At 34.7% G+C, this 14,461-nt stretch overlaps 1 protein-coding gene across 2 annotated transcripts in view; it reads right to left on the minus strand.

The window, feature by feature from the left end:
* TAOK3 (TAO kinase 3) overlaps positions 1–14,461 on the minus strand; it is a 180,528-nt gene that overhangs the window by 92,106 nt on the left and 73,961 nt on the right. For both annotated transcript variants that reach the window (XM_058531527.1, XM_058531528.1), the window contains exon 2: positions 6,291–6,393. The gene's annotated coding sequence lies outside the window, so the exon portion shown is untranslated. The remainder of the gene's footprint in view (positions 1–6,290; positions 6,394–14,461) is intronic.

A 14,461-nucleotide genomic window follows, 5' to 3' on the forward strand; every position in this document is an offset into this window, starting at 1 on the left:
AAAGCAGAAAGAAAAAGAAAGAATACAAAGAAAAAAGAAAAAGAAAGAAAAAAACCTGCCAAACTAGAATTCTATAGATAGTGAAAATATCTTTGAAAAACGAAGGCAGAACAAAGGCGTTTAGACACATAAAAGCTGAAAGAATTCATGGCCTGACCACCAGCACTACAGGAAATGCTAAAGGAAATCCTTTAGACATAAGGAAAATTGTACCAGATGGAGATATAGATCTACAGAAAACAACGAGAAGCACAGAAAGTGGTAACTATTTGGTTAAATATATAAGATTTTTCCCCATTATTTAAATTTCATTGAAATATAATTGATTGTTTAAACAAAAATAACAACATGGTGTGAGATTTATCACATACAAAGAAGTAAAATGTATAACAACACAAAGTCTGGGAGGAGAGAAATTGAAGCACAATGTTGTCAAGTTGTTATACTATAAGTGAAATGGTATAATATCACTTGAATATGGACTGTATATTATACAAAAATAATATATATATTCATATATAAATACACATGTGTGTGTATGTGTGTGTGTATATATACACACACACACACTTTAAATACAAAGACATAGGTTAAACGGACAGAAAAAGACATAACACTAATTAAGAGAAATCTGGGCTGGCTATATCAATATCAGATAACGTAGATTTCAAAGCAAAGAATAATATGAAGGTTATTTCGTAAGGGTAAAGGGATTGATCTATTCATCAAGAGAATATAACAATCCTAAATGTTTATGTACCTAATAAGAGAGCTTCAAAATACATGATTAAAAACTGATTTAACTTCAAGGAGAAACAGACAAATCCACAGATATAGTTGGAGGTTTCAATATCCTTTTCTCAATAATTGATAGAACAAGTAGACAGAAAATCAGTAAGAATACAGAAGACTTGAAGAGCATTATCAACCAATTTGACTATTGACATTTACAAAGCACTCTACAACATGATAATATACATTCTTTTCAAGAGCATACAGATCATTTACCAAGACAGACCATATTCTGGGCCATAAAGCAAGACTCAATAAATGAAAAAGATTTAAGTCATACTAAGTATAATCTCTGAACATAATGGAATTAAACTAGAGGCACTGAGATGCTGGAGACAGACATTTAAACTGCACTGCTTTCAGACACTGACAAGGATCAAGTTTGTGGTGCTGGCAGATCCTAGGCAAGCTGGAATAGATTCTCTTCTCTGAAAGATTTATGAGATTTGCTCAGACTTTGCCCTCCAAAATCCATTCTACTTCCTGGGAATGACCATCAGGTGTGAACTATTTGACCAGAACCTGAAGTTAGAGCCCTGGAGGAGGCAGAGAAAGCTGGAAATTTTGGACCTGGGTCATAGGCTGAACCTGCAGTGCAACCCTCAAATTCTGAAAGATCCTGCAGTAGAGGTCCTGCTGTTTCCACTCTGCTGGAGATCCCAATAGTCTTGTTAGTGCACTTGAAAATGGGAGGATACTGAGCCTAATAAGATGTACTAATCCCTGAGCCTTTATACCATGCTCTCTTTCCTCCTGTATCTATCATGGTCCTACTTCCCAACTCTGTACAGATTTATTCATGGAAGAGGTAGGCCCATAAATGCTGTAATAAACATTCCTCTGATTTTCTGTCAATAGCAGATAGATATATGAAAAATCCCCAAATATCCGGAAACTAAATAACACACATTTAGTCCATGGGTCAAAGAAAAAAAAAAAACTAGAAAATATTTTTATCTTAATTAAAATGAAAGCACAATATGTCAAAATTTATGGGATGCTGCTAAAGCAGTACTCATGGGAAAATCTATAGCACTAAACTCTTGTTTTAAGAAAGAAGAAGTCTCAAATCAATGACCTCAGCTTCCACTAGAAAAAACAGCAAATTTAGCCCAAAGTAAGCAGAGAAAGGAAATAATAAAGATTAAAGCAGAAATTAATGAAATAGAAAAAGAAAAAAAAATCAATGAAAGCAAAGCTGATTCTTTGAGAAACATAATCAAATTTATAAATCTCTCCACAGACTGATGAGAAAAAACGTCAGAAGACACAATTGCCAATAACAGGAATGAGAGAGATGATATCACTACAGATTCTATAGACATCGGAAGGATAATCAGGGACTATTATAAACAACATTATGGAAATAAATTCAATAACTTAGATAAAGTAGACAAATTCTTTGAAAGACTCAAACCACCAAAGTTTACTCCAGAAGAAATAGATAACCCTAATACCTCTATATATCTATTAAAGTAATTGAATTTGTAATTTAAAATCTGCCCACAAAGAAAACTTCAGGCTCAAATGGCTTCATTAGTAAATTCTACCAAACATCTAAGGAAGATACAACACTAATTCTATACATGTCTTCTAGAAAATGGAAAAGAAGAAATACTTCCTAGGACTCATTCTATGAGGACTGCATTACCCTGAATCCAAAGCCAGACAGAAACATTACAAGAAAGAAAACAACAGACCAAAATTCTTCATGAATACAGATGTAAAAATTCATAACAAAATTTTAGCAAATAAAATTCAATAATATATAAAATGGATAATACATCATAACTAAGTGACGTTTATCCCAGGAATGCAAGGTTGGTTTAACACACAAAAATCAATCAATGTAATTCACCATATCAACAATCTAAAAAAAAGCCAAATGATCATCTCTAAAGATGCAGAAAAAACATTTGACAAAATCCAAAATTCATTCCTGATAAAAACTCTGAGGCAACTAGAAATAGAAGGCAACATCCACAACCTGGTAAAAGGAATCCATGAAAAATCTATAGCTACAGTCAAATGTAACGGTGAAAGGCAAAATGCTTTCCTACTAAGATCAGGAACAAGGCAAGGAGGTCTGCGCTCAACACTTCTATTCAACATTGTGCTGGATGTTCTATAAGTGCAAGAAGGCAAGAAAAAAGAAATAAAAAGCATCAAGATTGTGAAAGAAAAAGGAAGACTTTTATTGACAAACAACACAATCACCTATGCAGAAAATTCAATGGAATCTACAAAAAAAGCTTTTTATCAAAGTTGCAAAATACAAGATCAATATATAAAACTTAATTATATTTCTATGCATGAACAAACAGAAATGAAAAATTTTAAATATGACTCACAATAGCATCAAAAATATGAAATATTTAGGGATAAATCTGACAAAAGACGTGTAACACCTGTACGTTGAAAACTACAAAATAATGGTGAAAGAAATTAAAACACAATGGAGAGATATACTGTGGTTAGAGGTCAGAAGACTCAATATTGAATTTTCTTTAGAAATAGAAATTGAGAAGCTGATTCTAAAATTCATATGAAAATGCAAAGGACCTAGAATAACCAAAACAACTTTGAAAAAGAAGACAAAGTTGGAGGGCTAACATATCCTACTTGCAAGATTTATCATAAGGCTACAGTTATGAAGGCAGTGTGATACCGGTGTAGACAAATAGATCAATGCAACAGAATAGGAAGTTCAGAAATAGACCCACACATTTATGGACAACTGTTTTGATAAAGGTGCAAAGGCAATTCAGTGGAGAAAGTCTTCAACAAATGGTGCTGGAATAACTGCATCTATCTATCTATCTATCTACGCAAAAAAAAAAAAAAAGATCTTTGATCCATACTGACCCCATATTACAAATTAACTCCAAATGGACTATAGAACTAAATATAAAACCTACAACTAAAAAAATCCTTGATGAAAACATGGGAGAAAATCTTTGTGACCTTGGGTGAGGCAAAGATTTCTTAGATATATTTAAAAAAAGCACAATCCTAGGGCCGGCCCCGTGGCTTAGCGGTTAAGCATGTGCGCTCCACTGCTGGCGGCTCGGGTTCAGATCCCGGGCATGCACCGCTTCTCCAGCCATGCTGAGGCCGCGTCCCACATACAGCAACTGGAAGGATGTGCAGCTATGACATACAACTATCTACTGGGGCTTTGGGGGGAAAATAAATACATAAATAAAATCTTTAAAAAAAAAAGCACAATCCGTAAAAGAAAAAACAGATAAGTTAGACTTAATCAAGATTAAAAATGTATCCTTTTTGAAAGACTTCGTTAAGAGAATGAAAAGACAAGCCACAGATTGAGAGAAAATCTTTGCAAAACATATATCTCATAATGGACTTGTATCCAGAAAATATAAAGAATCCTCAAAACTCCGTAAAAAGAAAATGAACAACCCAATTTTAAAAATGGAAAAAAGATTAGAACAGACCTTCACCAAGGAAGATATATGGATGGCAAATATGCAAAAGAAAAGATGCTTAATATCACTATTTATTAGGGAGATACAAATTAAAAGCACAATGAGATACTACCGCATACCTATTAGAATGACTAACATTGAAAAGACTGACCATACCAGATGTTGGCAAGGATGCAAAGTAACTGGATCTCTCGTACACTGCTGGTGAGAATGTAAAATGGTACAAACACTTTGGAAAACAGGTTGGTAGTTTCTCAAAAAGTTAAACATTACAACTATTATATGAAGCAGCATTTCCACTCCTAGGTATTTACCCAAGAAAAATGAAAGCATATAAAGCCCTGTACACAAATGTTCATAGCAGCTTTATTTTTAATAGCCAAAACTGGAAAAAACCCAACTGTCCATCAACGGATGAATGGATAAACAATCTGTCATGCACGCAGATAATGGAATGCAAGTCAGTAATAAAACGAACTATTAATACATGCTACAACATGGATGAATCTCAAAATAATTATGCTGAGAGAAGGAAGCCAGACAAAAAAAAAAGTACATACTTTATGATTTCATTTATATAAAATTCTAGAAAATGCAAACTAATCTAAAGTGACAGAAAGCACATCAGTGGTTGCCTGGGGATATGGTTGGGGTGAGAAGAGGTGGAGGGAGGGATTGAAAAGGGGCATGAAGAATCTTTTGGGAGTGATGTATATGTTAGAATATATGTTTTATGTCAATTATACATCCACAAGGTTGTTTTTTATTTTATTTTATTTTATTTTATTTTATTGTTTTTTTGTGAGGAGATCAGCCCTGTGCTAACATCTGCCAATCCTCCTCTTTTTTTGCTGAGGAAGACTCGCCCTGGGCTAACATCCGTGCCCATCTTCCTCCACTTTATATGGGACGCCGCCACAGCATGGCTTGCCAAGTGGTGTGTCGGGGCACGCCCAGGATCTGAACCGGCGAAACCCGGGCCGCCGCAGCGGGGCGCGCGCACTTAACCACTTGCGCCACCGGGCCAGCCCCTCAACAAGGTTGTTTTAAAAAGACACAATAAACAAAATTGAAAGGCAAATAAAGCAAAATATGTGCCAGTTAAAAGTTATTCTTAATATCAGAGAGGTGAACACATACATATACATAGACCCACCTACACACTCAAAGAACATAAATAGGAAATTAAAAGAAGAAATAGCAGTCATACCATTAATGACATGAAACATAATTTCACTAGTAATCAAAGAAGTAAAAACTAAAATAATAAGACACCTCATTTTACCAAATGACAAATTTTCACCAATGACAAATTGACCAAGTAATAAAAGATAAATTTTATGGTGAGGGCCTAAGCAAACAGTCATTTTTATACACTGCTGGAAGAACAGAATGGGTACACTCTCTGTCCCAGTGATATACCCTTCCAGGAATTTATACAAGGCGGTTTTCGTTTGTGTGTTTTGTTTTGTCTTAGTAGAAGAATTGGGGTGTAAGTAGGTAGGGCACAGGCGAGACGTGACAGTGAAGATGGGCAACGTGGCTTCCTTCACTTGCAGTGTGGATTTCTTTGCAGGTTTGTGTTTTATCTGAAGTAGGTTTTGGGAGTTCAGGTATTTTTTTATTTCTTTCTTTTTGCTTATCTGTATTTTCTGCAAACTCTATTACTTTTGTAATTAGAAGAAAAGTGATATGAAAAATTATATTTCAAATAAGTCTAATTATAAAGGATTACAACAAAAAATGGCAATATATATTTCCAGAAAATAATTTGATAACAGGAATCAAGCAACTCTAAGTAAGCTCGTTTCTTTTAATCAAGTAATTCTCCATACTGTAAGCTATAACTGAGAATAATGAAAATGTATAAGAAAACAATTTGAAACTAAAAAATTTTTATAGAATATTTTATCCCAACTTTATTAATAATTTTACTTTTCCTTTTCTTTTCCTTACAAAGATAATTAAAATTCATTATAGAAAAACCAGAAAATATAATTTGTTCCCATTTTATAGGATAAAGTGAAGTCACAGATCAATGGAAAATACCTTTTCGTGTATGGCACAAAATATACTGTATTGCTCAGATTCATTTTAGCAGCAATGTTTTTTTTCTCTTTTATAACTTCAGTCCTTTGTATTTATGGTGCACCTATGGAAAAAGAAGAATAAAATATATAATTATAAGGGCAAAATTAAAGAAGCAATAATTGATAATGTAGTAGTTTTAAATTTTTACAAACGCAATATTACAAAGTTAAAAATTTATCTTCATCTGTTTATGGATGACAAATGTAAAAGGTAAGATTTTCACAATAAAGACACAGGCTACTCTTTCATAAGCAACACCAGGTAAACAAATGTGTCATTAGATTTCAGAACCTATATGAGGCTTCCACAGGTTTGTTGTGAGTCCAGGAAAACTCAACAGAGGCTACCAGTAGACAGGACTAATCTGACAGCACACGGTGATGCTACTGATTGTCTGTCAGAAAGGCTTATATTTTGAATTACTTTTCCAATAGGCATGATGATTTACATTGACTCTTCTATCTTTCCTTTCCTAGGCTTTCCTATAACCAATCTTCCACATTTTGGGGGTAATGATTATTCCTTATTTTCTATTAAAGAAGTACACACCCAATGTAGAAAATCTGAGAAATATATACTATTGTGAAGAAAAATCCATAATCCTACCCAGGACAAACTCCATTAACAATCTAACATACTTTTCTCCATGTGCATATTTATTTCTTCATGCTCATATTTATTTTGTTATACAGCTGAGATCACATTATATATATAATTCCATAGTCCATCTCTTTTAACTAATTCTGTAGTCTAAGTATTTTGTCATGTTATCAAACACTGTTCACAAAGATCATTTTAATGACTACTCAACGTATGTCTTATGGAAGAGCCACAACTCATTAACACCTGTTTCTCCACAATTTGAAACCAAGGTTGTATTCAATCCCTTATTGAATTATTAAAAATTATTGTGTTTTGGAAGATCTTTGTGCATATTATCCATCTACATTTATAGGGCTTTCTTTGGAATGGATTTTTAGAAGTAGAATTATTGGGTCAAAGAATATATCAATTTCAAACTTATAATATGTATATTGAAATAATTGTTCGATGCTTGACTAGCTTTGGAGATGAAAGTCTTAAAGGGAGGTGGGAGGGAAACTAGAAAAAAGGTATCGACCTCCATTTTCACATTTTTCCTGTTGAAGATATCCCAATCTCCTCTCATGTCTATTTTTGTAAACTAATCTTTTTCATTATTTTGTTAATCTCTCTGATTCTCTGGCTGTGGAATGCTTTATATTAACTGGTAGCTAAAACTTGCCTGAATTCAGCATCACATTTTACCTAACCATCAACCAATCAATAACTACAATGTCTGCATGTCTACCACGCTAGTCTAGGCTGATTATATCTTCAATGAACTAAAATATTTCTCATGACATTATATAATACTAGTTGTGAAATTTCTAAGAGAGTAGTTTTAAATAAGGCATTTATTAATATCCTCATGTCCTGACTAATTTCAAATGCAGGAGATGTTCACTCCTAGAAAATAGTTTTCTCATGCTGTGGACACGCAATGCTTAATATTTTTCTTCTCTCTAAATACATATTTGTTTTTACATAATTTTCTTAAAATGTGTACTCTTGCCATCTTCGGTTGCATAGCTCTATAAATGTTCTAAAATTAACTCTCTAAGACTTCTAGGAACTGCACTTTCCCAGTTTTATCATTTTTTTCCCCCTGCTAGAATACTGCACATGCTATTGAGGCTGAAAACCATACTCCCGAAGTTTATCCATTACACCTAAAGGATGTTCTCAGTTTTCTTCCACTTAACTACCTCCCTTTCTTTATAAACGTCTCTGGGATTCCATGAAACTGTCTTCTGCTGTTCTTCCAAAACATTCCTCCCGCAGTTCCTCTTTTTCTCTCTGATCTCTAACTGAGTGTGTTCCTCCAATCTATTTCCCCAAAGCCCTTTGTGCGATGCCAGCTGCTACCCTAAATTTTGTCCATTTAATAGTTTCAGTAACACTATGTTACTAGACAGCCCTGATCTCCATTCTAAGCCCCAGTCCCATATTTTCAAATTAACTTTGACTCTTCCCTTTCCCTTGTTCCTAACATTCAATTAATTCACAATTCTGCTTCAAATATTTCTTTTCATCTGTTCTTCAGTTTCTGTTTCTGTTAGCATTCATTATCTCTTTCCTCTGTTTCTGCTCTTTCAGCCTCCAGTCTATGTTTTCTGGAATTCATCTTAAAAACACTATTACCATAATCATCTTCCTGAAGCACAGTTCAGTTAATATCACATCTCTGCTCAAAATCCTTCAATGTCTCCCTACCGCCTACAGTATAAAGAATAACTTTACTTTACCTACATCCAAAGCTGGCCTCACACCACTATCCTAACCTAAATTCTTAAACTCTATAATCAGGAAAAAATGAATTACTATACAGTTACATTTTCATACCTTTGTCTTTGCTTATGCTGTTCCCTCTGCCTAAAATAGCCAAACCCCAACTACTCTCACAGTCCAGCTAAATGTCACCTCTACTATAAGACCTACCATTTTCTCCCTCTGCCTCAGTTTTAAATACAGATATATTTGTACTCTAACTGGATTCAATGGATCCAGCTGGATACAATTCGTACAGATACACTTGTAGTCTAACTAGACTCAATGGAATCACTTGGATACAATTCAACAGTTTTTAGTATATTCACAGATATGTGCAAGCATCACCACAGTCAATTTTAGAACACTTTCATCACCACAAAAAGAAGTCCCATATCCTTCAGCTATCACCCACCCTATCCCTCCAGTCCTAAGCAACCACTAATCTACTGTCCATCTCTACAGATTTCCCTGTTCTCGACATTTCATATGAACAGAATCATATGATATGTGGTCTTTCATGACTGGCTTCTTTCCCTAGCATCATGTTTTCAAGGTTCATCCATGCTGTAGCATCAATCAGTATTTCTTTTTATTACTGAATAATATTCTATTGTATAGATATATCACATTCTGTTTATCCATTTATCAGCTGATGACATTTGAGTTGTTTCCACTTTTTGGCTATTATGAATAATGTTGTTATAATATAGTATAAGTTTTTGTGTGGACATACATTTTCATCTCTCATGATTATATACCTAGGAGTGGAATTGCTGGGCCTTGTGGCATCTTTATACAGCAGATATTGTATAAAAATCTGCTGAAATCTCCTTCCCTTTTCCATCCCAATCTTACAGTAAAAATGATCTTTAATTCATCCTTCCCTTAAAACATGAACAAGGACATTTTTGCTTCCAAGAGGACAGCATTTTAAGAATTAACACTGAATTGAAGATGAAATGATACACATAAAATTATTTTTTCCCTCTTCCATGACCTCCTGCAACCTCAGGTATTACATTTATAGTGAGAACTTAGAACTGTGCCAAGAATGTAGTATTTCAGGTCTTAGGCCCTTGGGCCAACTGAACAATCAAGCTTGCTTACAGTAGATTTCGTCAGAGATGTGCAACTGAAATAATTTTCTTCACTATTTATTCTAAGAAATGGAAATCTTCCAACAATGATAATCAAGTAAATTATTTTTCAGACATTCTAACTTAACATAAGAAAGAACATTTGATAGAGAGTAGAAACATAAATATTTTTCATACTTTCCCTTTTCTCAGAAACTTTTAAGAATGATGATTCACAGAAGGTCTTAGTTGCCTTTCACTGCTATAATCACATTTCTTCAACAATAAACCTGGAGCCAACTAGTTTGAAAAACCCACAATGTTTCAGTATTAAGAAAGGAAGTAAGAATAAGAATGTTTTATATTGGAAAGACTTTTAAAGATCAGACTCCTTTTTTTTTTAAAGTCAATCTCAGAAGTTAAATGTGAAATCATACCTATGTATTAGCATTCTCCCAAATTAAAATTCAGGTCCTCTAATTTCCCATTCCAGGAAACTTTCTTCTGAATCAAGCTACCTAAGTCAGACTTCAAAACACCACAAAGTTTTCCTATTTTGCTATATTTTGGAGAGTAATCAAGAAAAGTTTAATTTAAATATAAGATTGTTACTTCTCTGTCACTATTTCTCCAAAGAGAAATAATGTTTCTCATAACACTTGAATATATAGTGATGGATTCAGGTCGTATGAAGACTGAAGTAAACAAATTTGGGGATCTCTTTAAGAAAAAATTTTTCAAAATTACCACATAAAAATAGGTATAGGGCCTTAGAAGCGGCTGGTGTAAATAAGGGGCTCTGAAACTTAAGCTTCAGTCAATTAGCCTGCGTAAATTCCTATTATTTCATTCATTATCTTGCTCCCAGAGGGTAGACAGAGGCAGGTAAAATCTTCATTTTATAGCCGTGAAAAGTCAAGTATAAACAGGTGATGGGAGTTTTTCAAAGTCAGGACGAGTCTAGTGTTTTCCCTCCTCTATTTCTATAATAAAACATCTCGTACAGACTTAAAGAAAACTATCTTTTTTAAAATTATATGCTTTATTTTTTTTAACAGAATTTGAATACAGTTTATTGATGAGCTAGTAGTATTGCATCAGTATTAATTTCCTAACTTTGATCTTTTAATTTTATTCTTCTGAGGTCATAATGGTTTATAAGGTGGTGAAATTTCAGGTGTACATTATTATCTATCAGTTTCTGTACAGAGTGCATCGTGCTCACCACCAATAGTCTAATTTTCATCTGTCACCATATATATGTGCCTCTTTACCCCTTTTGCCCACCTGCCAACACCCTGCCCCTCTGGTAACCACTAATCTGTTCTAAAGAAAACTATCTTTAAAGAAAGAAACAGAAAACTGTTTTGGTTAGTTTCTACTGTCTGTCACTAATATTTAACTGTTATTCTGAGGTAAGAAACCGTTTTTATGGTACTTTCACTTTGAAAATGAAAAAAGATGATAGTTGCTTTTTATGCTGCATGATCGTATAGACCATTGTGATCATATATCACAGCATTTGAGAACCGGAAAGGGACCTTAATGATCTTCTAATTTCTACTTAGCAAATAATGCAGAAGTGGCTGGGGTTTATTGATTATTATAATAATGATAACCTTTAGACTACTTCTGGGTCAACTGACATTAAACTATATGAAGATGACTCTTCCAGTCACCCTTTAAGACTATGTATGCTAAAGTGTAAAAACATCAATTATTTTGGTTTCTGAAAGAGTATTATTTTCTCTCTTCCTTAAAAAAAAAAGATGTTTAGGTTGAGAGACAAATGGGAAAGGATAAGCTCCTTTGGATTTCTTATATTTAACACAGAAAATTTTTGTCCTGCCCGATACTTTGACACGCGGCTAGCAACTTGAAATCAATTATGCACCATTTCGGGAAAAATAGTACTTTACATGGGTCATAAAATTAAGACCAGTACAAATATGATGCTGATACGTCTACATAAATTCCAAACTATTCTAATAGATTTGACGAGGCTTTCGAAGTCTTCATTTTGCATAACTTAATCATATGAATGGTATGAAAACTTTAAATAACTATAATACACAATGATAACGTACTCTTTTTTATTTTTTGTTTATTGCAGTAACATTGGTTTATAACATTGTATAAATTTCAGGTGTACGTCATTATACTTCTATTTCTGCATAGATTACATCATGTTTACCACCCAAATACTAATTACAACCCATCACCACACACATGTGCCAAATTAGCCCTTTTGCCCTCCTCCCTCCCCGCTTCCCCTCTGGTAAGCACCAATCCAATCTCTGTCTCTATGTGTTTGTTTATTGTTGTTATTATCTACTACTTAATGAGGGAAATCATACGGTATTTTTCTCCCTCTGACTTATTTCACTTTGCATAATACCCTCAATGTCCATCCATGTTGTCACAAATGGCTGGATTTCATCGTTTCTTATGGCTGAGTAGTATTCCATTGTGTATATATACCACATCTTCTTTATCCATTCGTCCCTTGATGGGCACTTATGTTGCTTCCAAGTCTTGGCTATTGTGTATAACGCTGCAATGAACACAGGGGTACATGTATCTTTACGCATTGGTGTTTTCATGTTCTTTGGATAAATACCCAGCAGTGGAATAGCTGGATCACATGGTAGTTCTATCCTTGATTTTTTGAGGAATCTCCATACTGTTTTCCCATAGCGGCTGCACCAGTTTGCACTCCCACCAGCAGTGTATGAGAGTTCCCTTCTCTCCACATCCTCTCCAACACTTGTTGTTTCCTGTCTTGTTAATTATAGCCATTCTGACAGGTGTGAGGTGATATCTCATTGTAGTTTTGATTTGCATTTCCCTGATAGTTAATGATGTTGAACATCTTTTCATGTGCCTGTTGGCCATCTGTATATCTTCTTTGGAGAAATGTCTGTTCAGGTCTTTTGCCCATTTTTTAATTGGGTTGTTAGTTTTTTTGTTGTTGAGATGCATCAGTTCTTTATATATTTTGGAGATTAACCCCTTGATAATGTACTCTTTAAACAGGGTTTCTCAACTTGATTAACATTCAGATTCCTTATTAAAAAATTCTCACAGAACCCTAACATTTTCTTAAATTATTTTTAGTCATACACTTCATTCATTTATTCATATATTCGTTCATTCAGCACATATTTATTTAATGCCTAATATGTGCCCAGCCCTGGTGGTCTGGTGGTTAAAATGTGGTGCTCTCACTGCTGTACCTAGCTTCATTTCCCGGTCAGGGAACCACAACACCCATTGGGCATTTGTCATACTGTGGTGACTGCGTGTTGCTTTGATGCTGAAAAGCTGTGCCACCAGTATTTCAAATGCCAGCAGGGTCACCCATGGTGGACAGGTTTCAGCAGAGCTTCCAGACTAGACTAAGACAGACTAGGAAGAAGGACCTGGACACCTACTTTCGAAAAAACTGGCCACGAAAACCCTGTGAATAGCAGCAGAGCATTGTCTGATACAGCGTTGGAAGGTGAGAGGATGGCGCAAGAACACCAGGCAGGGTTCTGCTCTACTCTACACAGGGTCGCTAGGAGTCAGAATTGACTCCATGGCACTAACAACAAAAATATGTTCAGTACTGAACAAGGCTTTAGGTTTTTCCCTCCTCTTATAGAGCTTACATCCTAGTGGAGAGAGTCACATAAATATTGATATGTCAAGTACTAATAAATATTATAAAGAAAAACAAAATAAAGCAGGATCAGTGGTCAAGATAGATCTCTCTGATAGGTTAATAGTTGAGCAGAGACCTGAAGTTTAAAAGAAGTGAAGGAGAAGCCCTGAAGATAACTGGCAAGAAGGTGTGTCTCAGAAAAAGCCAGGCCAGTGTGGCTAGAACAGAGAGAGCAATGGGGAGTGTGGTAGGAGAAGAGACAGGGCCTTACATAACACAATTAAAACTTCAGAATTTATTATAAGTAAGATGGGAAGCCACTGAGGCATTTTGGGAGAAAAATGACTTATATATTTAAAAGGATCACTCTGACTACTCTGTGGAAAACAAATTGTATGGGAGCAAGGTTAAAATCAGGGAAATCTGGAAGAAGCCATCACAAAAGTCCAGACAAGAAACGATAGCCAGTACCAAGGTGGTGGTGATGGTGGAGGTAGTGAGAAGTGGTTGAATTCTGAAATAATTGAGAAGGAATAGCCAATGGGCTTTGCTGCTTTGATTGAATATGAAAGAAAGAGAAGAGTCAAGGATGACTCAAAAGTTTGTGACCTGAGCTATTGAAAGATGAAACTGCCTATTTATAAAACTGAATAAACTTATAGCTTTTATACAATTTATGTAAAACGAATTCACAACCCCTCCTCAAATCAAAGTTAATAACACTGATTTAATACAACAGATGCTATTATTTTGTTGATACAATAATTCCCAAAACAAATATGGACCTATCTACCATGTTTCAGGTTTTTAAGTATGGCATGCTTACTCATCATGTGATGATTAACTCTCCCACCACTTCTCTCTACCCACACTCCTGGGGAAACTTCATTTATACAGCCTGGCTTGACATCATCTGGCCTTCACAAGGTGAGAGTCTAACACCTCTGCATTAATTCCACTTCCACTTCTATACTTTTCTTATTACTCTGAGACAATTAGAGTGGTATCACTTGGCATTGGGGCCATGGTAAACACAAACTCAGGCCCTGAAATAA

This window comes from Diceros bicornis, chromosome 35, assembly GCF_020826845.1.
Source record: "Diceros bicornis minor isolate mBicDic1 chromosome 35, mDicBic1.mat.cur, whole genome shotgun sequence".
Classification (NCBI taxonomy): Eukaryota; Metazoa; Chordata; class Mammalia; order Perissodactyla; family Rhinocerotidae; genus Diceros; species Diceros bicornis.